This window comes from Ranitomeya variabilis, chromosome 8 (assembly GCF_051348905.1).
Source record: "Ranitomeya variabilis isolate aRanVar5 chromosome 8, aRanVar5.hap1, whole genome shotgun sequence".
NCBI lineage: Eukaryota > Metazoa > Chordata > Amphibia > Anura > Dendrobatidae > Ranitomeya > Ranitomeya variabilis.
In genome coordinates this window covers 205,802,273-205,816,073 of record NC_135239.1, presented here as the reverse complement: position 1 = coordinate 205,816,073, position 13,801 = coordinate 205,802,273, and the positions used below count along the sequence as shown (strand labels likewise).

General features: G+C 45.9%; 1 long non-coding RNA gene across 3 annotated transcripts in view; it reads right to left on the bottom strand.

Annotated features, from left to right (window-relative positions):
• Positions 1-13,801, bottom strand: part of LOC143787607 (uncharacterized) — a 175,275-nt gene that overhangs the window by 160,566 nt on the left and 908 nt on the right. The gene's annotated exons all lie outside the window — the stretch shown is intronic.

Genomic DNA, 13,801 nt, shown 5'->3' with positions numbered 1-13,801 from the left:
ATAGCCCTTACATATACGTAGCTTATTAACCCCTTCAGCCCTAGGCCTATTTGTACCCAAGTGCCTAAGCCAATCTGACCTGTGCCACTTCATGGGCTAATAACTTTGGAACGCTTTCACCTATCCAAGCCATTCTGAGATTGTTTTCTCGTGACATATTGTACTTCACGTCAGTGCTAAATGGGAGTCAATATATTTTACCTTTCTATATAAAAAAATGCTAAATATTCGGAAATTTTGGAAAAATCTGCAATTTTTTAACTTTGAAATTCTCTGCTTTTTACAAAAATACTGATACCCCCCATAATAGTTATTAATTTACACTCCCCACATGTTTACTTCATATTGGCATCATTTTGAAAATGAAACCTTATTGTTTTACGACGTAATAGGGCTTATAGTTTTATGCGCAATTTTTCACATTTACAGCAAAACCCACTTTTCAAAGGACCAAGTCACTTCTGAAGTCACTTTAAGGGGCTTACATAACAGAAACCACCCATAAATTACCCCATTTTGCAAACTACACCCCTCAAGCTGTTCAAAACTCATTTTTAAAAACTGTTAACCCTTTAGGTGTTCCACAGGAATTTTAGCAGAATGAAGGCGAAATTTCAAAATTTCATTTTTTTTCCAGATATTACATTGTAATCCAATTTTACCTGCAACCTAGCAAGGGTTAACGGCAAACCCAAACTTGGTTACCCTAATTCTGCAGTTTATAGAAACACCCCACATGTACTCGTAAACTAAAGTATGGGCACACAGCACAGCTCAACACGGAAGGAGCGCTATGTGGTTTTTGGGTGGCGGATTCACTGGAAGAAATCTAGGGGGCCATGTCACATTTGAAGGCTGCCTGAGGTACCCCCACAGTGGAAACACCAAAAAGTGACCCTATTTTGGAAACTACACCCCCAAGGAATCTTTTAGGGGGTATAGTGACCACTTTGACCCAACCAGTGTTTCACAGTAGTTGGAAACACTTGGTTGAGAAAATGGAAAAAGTGCATTTTTTACATGAAGGTGTCATTTTAGGCTCATTTTTTTATTTTTAAGAGGTGTACCAGCAAAAAATGCACCCCACTATTTGTTCACCAATCTCTCCCGAACACAACAACACCCGATATGTTGTCGTACACTGCAGTATTGGGGAACGGCAGGCCTCGGAAGGGAAGGAGCGCCAAATGACTTTTGGAGTGCAAATTTTACTGGAAGAAATCTAGGGGGCTATGTCACATTTGAAGACACCCTGAGGTGCCCCAACACACGCACACACACTGACACATACACGTACACACTGACACATACATGGTCGAGACCATGCTGGCCCTGGTTCGAGCTTCAAGAGAAGGCAACTGGATGCTTCACCTAGGAGCAATCCGACAGATGATACCATGGTGTTTTGCCTATGACAAGGTCAACTATGCCCGATACCTAACCTATTACTATGCCACAATGTCTCGGCTGCCCATAGAACACCCAGAGGTCCATGAATACTTCATGCAAGGTGGCTTTTCGGTCCAGATCGGTAGCAAGAATCCTTTTGGACGAATTCCTGTGGACCAGACCATTGAAGAGACAATCAACAAAGACACCCAGACACCAGGGGGCACAAAAGGCTTCAGCCTCAAAGTTGGAGCTGTTTCCAGGTTCTACCTGACATCAGAGTACCGCAGTATGTACTTGAGGCAGCTGAGGGCCCTGGTAGGCCAACAATATACTGACTTCAGCCATTCAGACCTACAGGTGTCTAGGATTAGAAGAGATGAAGCCGATGTCCAATCTTTCGTTCAACTGCTGGAGACAGGTTGGGTGAACCCCTTCAACAAAGAGCATAATGGTGAACTTATCAGTTTGTCAACAGCGACTGTAGCACCACCAGATGTAGCCAAAGACCTTCAAGGGGCATACAGTATAGGAGAGGATGCATATCAAACATTCAAGGATGAGCGTTTGGGTACCGATAAGCCAACTACATTGTTTCATGACAAGATGACGAAGAACAAACTTAAAACGTTCTCTAACATCCAAATGAAGACACGCAGACAAGGTCTTGGCAAGGAGGTAATTTTGAAGGCTGACAGAAACCTATTTGGCCAGATGATACTTGTAGCTGAGAACAGAAAGCTACAAATGAGTGATGTCTTGACTCATCCCCTGGGTCCATTGCCATGGGCACTTGCCAATGGTGATGGGTCTATCCGCAAGACCAACAAGGCTGCCCTCGCAAGGGAGTTGGAGAGGAATGCTCGTCCTGCAGAAGTGATCCCCGAGCCCTCTGCAACCATCATTGATGGGATGAGCCTGGTTCAGAAACTGAAGGGAAACAATGCAACATTTGGCCAGCTAGCAGGCACAGCAATGAGTCGCGCTATCCATGAGGGTGCTAAGAGCAAGCGCATTGATATTGTCTTTGACGTCTACAAGGAGACATCCATCAAAGATACAGAAAGAGTCAACAGATATGAAGGCACAGGGATCCATTTCAAGAACATTCAACATGGGCACAACATCCAGCAGTGGAAAAAGCTTCTAAGTAGTTCCTCCAACAAGGCAAGTCTCATAAAGTTTCTGGTAGAAGAATGGAAGGCGAAACACCACAGGGAGAAGCTTGAGGAGAAGGAGCTGTATGTCACATGTGAGCAGCTCTGCTTTAAGATCACCAAAGAACAGTGGGAAGAGGCTGCTGACCTTAAGTCAAATCAAGAAGAAGCAGACACACGCCTCCTTCTCCATGCTCTTCATGCAGCAGAATCTGGTTACAAGTCGGTCATCATCACTTCGGAGGATACTGATGTCATGGTCCTGTGTCTGGGCATGTGCCACAAAATCCCATCCCACCTGTTCCAGAAATGCGGTACACAGAACCGGACAAGATTCCTGGATATCACCACTCTGAGCCGAACATTGGGAGGCAGCGTATGTGATTCATTGATTGGTATGCATGCATTTACAGGCTGTGACACCGTCAGTGCATTCGCTGGCCGTGGGAAGATGACGACACTCAAGCAGTTGAAGATGAACAAGACATACCAGGATGCCTTTCAGGAAGTTGGCCGTTCATGGGAAGTGTCTACCGAACTTTTTGAGAAGTTACAGGAAATCACCTGCCACATGTACCTGCCAACTACCCAAACAACTGAGGTAAACAGGCTCCGTTATCAGCTGTTCTGTGCCAGACGTGGAGTGGTAGAGTCAAGTCAACTCCCTCCTTGCCAGGACTGCCTTTTCATGCATGCACTGCGTGCAAACTACCAGGCTGCGATCTGGAGGAGAAGTCTGCAGAGCCAGCCATGGGTTGCAAACCCAACAGACTGCGGTTGGATGATAGATAACGACGGAAAGCTTGTTGTCAAGTGGATGCAAGGGGCACCAGCACCAGAAGCTATTATACAGCTACTGTCCTGCAAGTGTGTGCGGTCATGTGAACTTCCTCAGTGTACTTGCCTCAGCAATGGCCTGAAGTGCACAGACATGTGCAGATTACAGACATGCCAGAACAAGGGTACTGAAGACGAGCCAGTAGAACAACAGTCAGATTCAGAGTCCGATGTTGAAGATATTATGGAGTAACATATATATATATATATATATATATATATATATATATATATATATATATATATATATATATATATATATGCACATGACATGTTCAGTGTGTATTTACATAACTTGGATTAAATTTTGTTACAAATACTACATCTAGTCACTCCGGGTGGTACCGATATCGTCATATTTGGTTCTTGGCTCATGCTAAAATTCCTGTGGAACACCTAAAGGGTTAACAGTTTTTAAAAATGAGTTTTGAACAGCTTGAGGGGTGTAGTTTGCAAAATGGGGTAATTTATGGGTGGTTTCTGTTATGTAAGCCCCTTAAAGTGACTTCAGAAGTGACTTGGTCCTTTGAAAAGTGGGTTTTGCTGTAAATGTGAAAAATTGCGCATAAAACTATAAGCCCTATTACGTCGTAAAACAATAAGGTTTCATTTTCAAAATGATGCCAATATGAAGTAAACATGTGGGGAGTGTAAATTAATAACTATTATGGGGGGTATCAGTATTTTTGTAAAAAGCAGAGAATTTCAAAGTTAAAAAATTGCCGATTTTTCCAAAATTTCCGAATATTTAGCATTTTTTTATATAGAAAGGTAAAATATATTGACTCCCATTTAGCACTGACGTGAAGTACAATATGTCACGAGAAAACAATCTCAGAATGGCTTGGATAGGTGAAAGCGTTCCAAAGTTATTAGCCCATGAAGTGGCACAGGTCAGATTGGCTTAGGCACTTGGGTACAAATAGGCCTAGGGCTGAAGGGGTTAATAAGCTACGTATATGTAAGGGCTATCATATCAAAAAATAAACTACAGACATGCATCTACCTAAAAATACCAAAGAGAATTAGTCACTCCGCTTGGTACCGATATCGTCAAATTTGGTTCTTGGCTCATGGACTAACAGAAGACAACAGTAGTGGCTGATCACAGAAACCTTCCCAAGGTGAAGAAAATCCCATTCACAGCATCCACTCAAGTTAAGAACACGATATAGGAAGTAGGTGTTTCAGTATCTAAGTCTACCATAAAGAGAATTCATGAAAGCAAATACAGAGGGTTCACCTCAAGGTTCAAAACATTAATCAGCCTGAAAAATCAAAATGGCAGATTAGACTTTGCCAAAAAAACATCTAAAGAAGCCATCCAGTTCTGGAAAAGCAAAACTAAGATTAACCTGTATCAGAATGATAAGAGAAAATATAGAGAAGACTTGGAACGGCTCATGATCCTCGTAACATCACATCCTGTGTAACACATGGTGGAGGCGGTGTGATGGCGCGGGCATGCGTCGCTTTCAATGGCACCGGGTCACTAGTCTTTACTGATGTGACAGAAGTAGCCAGATGACTTCTGAAGTGTACAGGGCGATACTTTCTGCTCAGAGTGAAGCACATGCAGCAAGATTGATTGGACCACGCATCACAATACAGATGGACAATGACCCAAAACATACTGCAAAAGAAAACCAGGAGTTTAAGGCAAAGAAGTGAAATATTCTGTAACGGCCAAGTCAACAGCCAGACCTCAGCCCCAACAAGCAGCATTTCACATGCTGAAGACAAAATATAAATCAGAAAGACCCACAAACAAGTAACAACTACTGCAGTAAAGCCCTGGCAACGCCTCACAAATGAAGAAACCCAATGTTTGGGGACATCCGTGACTTCCAGACTTCAGGCCAGCATTGTCTGCAAAGGATTCTCTACAAAGTATTAAAAATGACCATTTTATTTATGATAAAGTTAATTTGTCCAATTTCTTTTGAGCCCCTGAAATGGGGAGGCTTTGTAGAAAAATGATTGCAATTCCTAAATGTTTCACAGGAGGTTTTTGTTCAACCCCTTTAATTAAACATGAAACTCTACACTTTAATTGCATCTCAGTTGTTTCATTTTCAATAAAAAATAGTGGCATGTAGAGCTGAAATCACAAAGATTCGATCACTGCCCCAATATTTCTGCATGTACATGAACACCTTTCCACTAACTTGTATGCGTCTATAGATCCTGCATGAACACTACTGCTCCATTCAGATGGGGGACACAAGACCCCCTTTCTTTGGCTATAGAGCTCCCAAGAGTTGTCACTCAAGAATAGGGGGGGAGTAGTTGCAGAGCTGAGAGTATTTTAGCCTAAAGGCTCCAATTCACATTAAGTGAAAGTTGCTGAACCTGCCGATTTCATTAGGACCATCCGACTGATGTGATATGTTGAGAGGCGTCCATATCTGTCAGGGGAGAGAAGGACTGAGTAGTTGGAATTTTAATTCCAGATCCTTATCTTTACAGTGGATATAAGCGGAGAGCTCATGTATCTGAGGGTCTGGTAGAGATAGCGGTCGGTCAAATGAACCTTCCGGCGACAGCTATCACATGTGTATGGCCAGCTCTAGGGACAGTCTTGCAAATCGAAATAAAACTTACTTTTCTTATTAATACTGCTGCATAAACAGTACATCAAGGTATGATCACCCCTACACCTCTTCTATCTAACACTATCAGCAGTTCTGTAGGGTCAAAACTGCTGACGAACTCTCCTTAAGAACTTAGGTGTCAGTGCAAAGGTACGGAAGGATGAATTACACTGTAAGTGAAAAGTAATGCCTGGGCGTGGATGACAAGTAATGTCCAAAAACAGCAATCAAGGTGTAAACTTGTAGTGGTTAGCTGCACGCATGGGTAGTGGATCAGGCCTGTTGTATAACTCATGGGTGATGGACATGTTTTGTTTACACCCTTGAGTATTGTTTTAAGAACTGTTTCAAATTGGTTTACAAGGAGATAATTGTAGGGTTCATTACGGCCGGGCGGCCTTGTGTCGTGTGACTTCAATGAACAAAATGAATTAAAAAAAAAAAAAAAAGTGTCTGCAATGCCGTGCACACGATGTCATCACTCACAATAAATATGGGTGGAAATACTTGCAGTTAAAAGAAAATTGAATGAAGTTGCTCATTGTCGTTTCATCAAATTTGGAAACTTTCAGATCTGATTTTTTATTCTCTATTTTTCTTTTGGTGGGTGCTGGTTTGTTGTGGGTGGGGTTGTGGGGGAATAATAATTCTTATTCCTTGTAAGAGTTAGATTTTGTCGTACGCGAGAACTAGATACCGACAGACCAGTAGGCTTATGTAGCCTTCTCGTTGTATGCGAGATTCCCATAACTATCCAACCCCACGGCTGAGGCTGCACCTAACCCCCCTCCGATGGATGCAAATGACTCCAACAATCCTTTTTTGACCAATTACTAGATAAATTTCCCATAATGAATTCAGCTGGGGGGTCAAACACATTACGGCCGCTGCTTAGTATCATAGGACAAGGTTGGTGGGAGACACTCGAGAGAGGCAGACGGCAGCCTTCACCAAGAGCAGAGTAACGGATCCCTTGGTCTATATTATGGTATTGCATCCCGGCTTCTACAATGAAGCAATCACAAAATAAGTTGTCAGCAATAACACGGCTATAAAACATAATAATAGTACTTTGTCCCACATTACCATAACTAATTGCTTATATTATGATGAGGTGCTCAGCAGTAAACCGAGCCTATGTGAATCCACCAATCAAGACATGAGGCTCCTCCCGGGAAGACACTTTAGTTGTGATTTCTAATTGTACTAGGTGTGTTCCCATCTGAAGAAGTCACTTTGCTCGAATATGACATTAATCGCTTCATGATTGGTGGAGACCCCCACCGATCCTAAGAATGCTGGGGTAGCATTCGGCCCAGTCACCCACGCACAGCGCCACCACCTGTTGGGTAGGGGAGCTGCAGCACACCTCCATTCAAGTGATGGTTGCAGTTAGCTAGGACACCGTTGTGAAGGGAAGAGACTGAGCAGCGTTATACTGGACCGGCATCCCCTTCATATTCAGGGTTGGCAGTGATTCCAGAGCTCCATCTACCTGGACCTTTTACACGAACCATTTGGAGAAAAGTGTTCATAGGAAACCAATGTAAATACACCAACAATCACCTATCAGACTAGCAAAACGCTTAATTTTTGTGCATGCACAAAAGTCATCGTTATCAGCAATGCATCGCCCCGTGTAATTAGGAGATGACATGAAACTGTATGGGGCAACGACAATCACATTATCTATCTTTCTGCCCTCATCGCTGCGCAACAACTAAATTTAGGCCTGTGTAAATAAGCCATAAGATGGGAATACTCCTTTAAGATGAGTTATCTGCTATCCACATAGGGCATAAAGATGAAATTAAAGGGGTGAGCCTCCCCAATCAGCTATTATCAGCTCCGCCAGAGGCAGGATGTAGTGGATGGAGCCGTGTAGTGGCCATTCAAAGGTACAGCAGCTTGGATCACATTCATTTCAATAGGAGCTGAGCTGCAGTATCGGTGAACGTCCACTACACAGTGTATGGAGCGGTGCTGTGAACACTATTATAAATGGAGATGATGAAAAAGATTTGCAGGACCCTGATTCAGTTGCCATGTTGACCCTGTGAACGTTCCCACTTGCATCACCGCTGCGAGATCATAATTGCGGTGTGACATAGGCATAATTTTGCAATGGGTCTACCAATCCGAAAAGGCACTGGGAAAGCCGACAGGGAGGAAGCAGGACTACCACGTCACCACCGGCGCTTAGACTCTAAAAGAAACAGACTGGGCTGGTGGGCTTGTTGGGGACCTACAAGGATAGATTTTTTATTTTTCTTCTGGGGCACTTTTACTTTTAAAGTAGACATCCTGGCGGCAGTACTACTTTTTAGAGGTACTCCGAGGCATCATTACGCTTTTGGGTGGGCCCCCTGGGGCATTAATAATCATTAAGGGCATCATTTAGTTTTGGGAACATTCTCGGCTCTGTGGCGTGTTTGGGGGCACTCTGGTGTATTATTACTAAAGTTATAATTTTGTTGGGGGGGACATTATTACTTTTTAAAGTAAACGCAGGACATTATTAGAGTGGGCCATTTTCATCTATTAAATGGGCCCCCAGGGAACATATTTTATAAGGGGGCTTTAGAATATTACCCGACAAAGGGCACTTGGGGCTTAATTGTGAAAGGGGCATTGGAGGGACATTATTACTTTTTAAGGGGGCACAAAAGTGTTACTACTGTAAAAGGGGCACCGAGGGCAACACTATTTCATATGGGGGTACCCAGACAATATTAGTTTCTAAGGGGGAAGGGGGCACTATTACTTCGTAAGTGGGATGTTTTGGGGATTTATACCCTTTAATAGGGTCACGCAGGGGGGTCTCTAGGATTTATTGGAGTAGATCGTGGCTCACGACTGTCTCTAGGTCAATGTGGCTCTGAATGTGTGAAGTTGAGGACCCCTGATCTAGAGGGAATCCCCCATAATACCTCAGTGGGCACTTTGGGGTAAAATCAGGGTCACTACGGGCTGACAGTCTCCGTACACCTGTTAAACGCATATTAAAAAATTACTGAAAAAAATCAAATTTTGCAAAAAAAGGAAAGAAATGGGCATAATGTAAACTATTGTGTGGTCAGTTGTATGCTATATAGGACAGATAGAGGACAGACCGCGGCCTGTAGTGTCTTCTTATCGTTATTTGCTTTCCCTCCTCTCCAATCATGAGGAAGTGACAAGAAGCAAACACTTGAGCTGAGCAGCCGCCATGTCCCTGTACACACTTGAGCTGAGCAGCCGCCATGTCCCTGTACACACTTGAGCTGAGCAGCCGCCATGTCCCTGTACACACTGAGCTGAGCAGCCACCATGTCCCTGTACACACTTGAGCTGAGCAGCCGCCATGTCCCTGTACACACTTGAGCTGAGCAGCCGCCATGTCCCTGTACACACTTGAGCTGAGCAGCCGCCATGTCTCTGTACACACTGAGCTGAGCAGCCGCCATGTCTCTGTACACACTGAGCCGAGCAGCCGCCATGTCTCTGTACACACTGAGCCGAGCAGCCGCCATGTCTCTGTACACACTGAGCCGAGCAGCCGCCATGTCCCTGTACACTGAGCTGAGCAGCCGCCATGTCTCTGTACACACTGAGCTGAGCAGCCGCCATGTCCCTGTACACACTGAGCTGAGCAGCCGCCATGTCCCTGTACACACTGAGCTGAGCAGCCGCCATGTGCGTGTACACACTGAGCTGAGCAGCCGCCATGTCCCTGTACACACTGAGCCGAGCAGCCGCTATGTCCCTGTACACACTGAGCCGAGCAGCCGCCATGTCCCTGTACACACTGAGCCGAGCAGCCGCCATGTCCCTGTACACACTGAGCCGAGCAGCCGCCATGTCCCTGTACACACTGAGCCGAGCAGCCGCCATGTCCCTGTACACACTGAGCTGAGCAGCCGCCATGTCTCTGTACACACTGAGCCGAGCAGCCATGTCCCTGTACACACTGAGCCGAGCAGCCATGTCCCTGTACACACTGAGCCGAGCAGCCGCCATGTCCCTGTACACACTGAGCAGAGCAGCCGCCATGTCCCTGTACACACTGAGCCGAGCAGCCGCCATGTCCCTGTACACACTGAGCCGAGCAGCCGCCATGTCTCTGTACACACTGAGCTGAGCAGCCGCCATGTCCGTGTAAATGGGCCCCCAGGGAACATATTTTATAAGGGGGCGTTAGAATATTACCCGACAAAGGGCACTTGGGGCTTAATTGTGAAAGGGGCATTGGAGGGACATTATTACTTTAAGGGGGCACAAAAGTGTCACTACTGTAAAAGGGGCACCGAGGGCAACACTATTTCATATGGGGGTACCCAGACAATATTAGTTTCTAAGGGGGAAGGGAGCACTATTACTTCGTAAGTGGGATGTTTTGGGGATTTATACCCTTTAATAGGGTCACGCAGGGGGTCTCTAGGATGTATTGGTGTAGATCGTGGCTCAACACCGTCTCTAGGTCAATGTGGCTCTGAATGTGTGAAGTTGAGGACCCCTGATCTAGAGGGAATCCCCCATAATACCTCAGTGGGCACTTTGGGGTAAAATCAGGGTCACTACGGGCTGACAGTCTCCGTACACCTGTTAAACGCATATTAAAAAATTACTGAAAAAAATCAAATTTTGCAAAAAAAGGAAAGAAATGGGCATAATGTAAACTATTGTGTGGTCAGTTGTATGCTATATAGGACAGATAGAGGACAGACCGCGGCCTGTGGTGTCTTCTTATCGTTATTTGCTTTCCTGTTGTGATTCGGTTCGTGGGCTCCCCCGGTGGTCTCTTGTGGTACTGGTGTCCTGCAAGCTTTGCCTTCTCAGTTCACCTGTTCCTATCAGGATGTGGGAGTATCCTATTTAACCTTGCTCCTCAGTCATTCTAATGCTGGCCATCAATGTATCCAGAGTGATTCTGTTGCATGTTCCTGCTCCCAGTTTTCTGCTCAGCTAAGTTGGACACTTTAGTCCTTAAGTCTATTTTTGTATGTTTTGTCCAGTTTGCACTTATGTGAATCTCTGCAGCTGGAAGCTCTTGTTGGGCTGAAATTACCACTCCAGTGGCATGAGTTGTCACATGAGTTAAGGTAATTTCAGGATGGTGTTTTGAAGGGTTTTGCAGCTGACCGCGAAGTCCTCAGTTGTATCTTTCTGCTATTTAGTTAGCGGGCCTCTCTGTGCTAAATCTGCTTTCATACTACGTGTCTTTTCATCTGCTCTCACCGTTATTATATGTGGGGGGCTGCTATCTCCTGTGGGGACATTCTCTGGAGGCAAGCCAGGACTGTGTTTTCTTCTACCAGGGGTAGTTAGTTCTCCGGCTGGCGCGCGGCATCTAGAGACAACGCAGGAATGCCCCCTGGCTACTTCTAGTGTGGTGTGTAGGTTTAGCATCGCGGTCAGCTCTAGTTTCCATCACCCGAGAGCTTGTCCGTTTATTATATGCTTCTGATGTTTCCTTGCCATTGGAAACCATAACAGTATGGCCAGCCCAAAATGTTTAATCTATAGGCTGAAGCAGGAGAGAAAAGGAACTGTGTGACCGCTTTTCTAAGATGGTTCATTTGGTGCCCTTGCCCAAGCTGCCTTCCTCATCTGAGTTGGTGCCCCTGTTTTTTCAGAATGTGGTTCGGCTGCATGGTATTCCGGAGAATATTGTTTCCGACAGGGGATCCCAGTTTGTGTCCAGATTTTGGCGGGCGTTTTGTGCCAGGATGGGCATTGATTTGTCTTTTTCGTCTGCATTTCATCCCCAGACAAATGGCCAGACGGAACGTACTAATCAGACCTTGGAGACTTATCTGAGGTGTTTCGTGTCTGCTGATCAGGATGACTGGGTCTCCTTTTTGCCGTTGGCTGAGTTTGCCCTTAATAATCGGGCCAGTTCTGCCACTTTGGTCTCCCCTTTCTTTTGCAATTCAGGGTTCCATCCTCGTTTTTCATCTGGTCAGGTGGAGTCTTCGGATTGTCCTGGAGTGGATACCATGGTGGATAGGTTGCATCGTATTTGGGGGCAGGTGGTGGACAATTTGGAGTTGTCCCAGGAGAGGACTCAACGTTTTGCTAATCGCCATCGTCGTGTTGGTCCTCGTCTTCGTGTTGGGGACTTGGTGTGGTTGTCCTCCCGTTTTGTCCCTATGAGGGTCTCTTCTCCTAAGTTTAAGCCTCGGTTCATCGGTCCTTATAAGATTTTGGAAATTCTTAACCCTGTGTCTTTTCGTTTGGACCTCCCAGCATCCTTTGCTATCCATAATGTCTTCCATCGGTCATTATTGCGGAGGTATGAGGTACCACTTGTGCCTTCTGTTGAGCCTCCTGCTCCTGTGCTGGTTGAGGGTGAATTGGAGTACGTGGTGGAGAAAATCTTGGACTCCCGTGTTTCCAGACGGAGACTTCAATATCTGGTGAAATGGAAGGGCTACGGTCAAGAGGATAATTCTTGGGTTACAGCTTCTGATGTTCATGCTTCTGATTTGGTCCGTGCCTTTCATAGGGCTCATCCAGATCGCCCTGGTGGTTCTTGTGAGGGTTCGGTGCCCCCTCCTTAAGGGGGGGGTACTGTTGTGATTCGGTTCGTGGGCTCCCCCGGTGGTCTCTTGTGGTACTGGTGTCCTGCAAGCTTTGCCTTCTCAGTTCACCTGTTCCTATCAGGATGTGGGAGTATCCTATTTAACCTTGCTCCTCAGTCATTCTGATGCTGGCCATCAATGTATCCAGAGTTATTCTGTTGCATGTTCCTGCTCCCAGTTTTCTGCTCAGCTAAGTTGGACACTTTAGTCCTTAAGTCTATTTTTGTATGTTTTGTCCAGTTTGCACTTATGTGAATCTCTGCAGCTGGAAGCTCTTGTTGGGCTGAAATTACCACTCCAGTGGCATGAGTTGTCACATGAGTTAAGGTAATTTCAGGATGGTGTTTTGAAGGGTTTTGCAGCTGACCGCGAAGTCCTCAGTTGTATCTTTCTGCTATTTAGTTAGCGGGCCTCTCTGTGCTAAATCTGCTTTCATACTACGTGTGTCTTTTCATCTGCTCTCACCGTTATTATATGTGGGGGGCTGCTATCTCCTGTGGGGACATTCTCTGGAGGCAAGCCAGGACTGTGTTTTCTTCTACCAGGGGTAGTTAGTTCTCCGGCTGGCGCGCGGCATCTAGAGACAACGCAGGAATGCCCCCTGGCTACTTCTAGTGTGGTGTGTAGGTTTAGCATCGCGGTCAGCTCTAGTTTCCATCACCCGAGAGCTTGTCCGTTTATTATATGCTTCTGATGTTTCCTTGCCATTGGAAACCATAACACTTTCCCTCCTCTCCAATCATGAGGAAGTGACAAGAAGCAAACACTTGAGCTGAGCAGCCGCCATGTCCCTGTACACACTGAGCTGAGCAGCCGCCAGGTCCCTGTACACACTGAGCCGAGCAGCCGCCATGTCCCTGTACACACTGAGCTGAGCAGCCGCCATGTCTCTGTACACACTGAGCCGAGCAGCCGCCATGTCTCTGTACACACTGAGCAGCCGCCATGTCCCTGTACACACTGAGCTGAGCAGCCGCCATGTCTCTGTACACACTGAGCTGAGCAGCCGCCATGTCCCTGTACACACTGAGCTGAGCAGCCGCCATGTCCCTGTACACACTGAGCTGAGCAGCCATGTCCCTGTACACACTGAGCTGAGCAGCCATGTCCCTGTACACACTGAGCTGAGCAGCCGCCATGTCCGTGTACACACTGAGCTGAGCAGCCGCCATGTCCCTGTACACACTGAGCTGAGCAGCCACCATGTCCCTGTACACACTGAGCTGAGCAGCCGCCATGTCCCTGTACACACTGAGCTGAG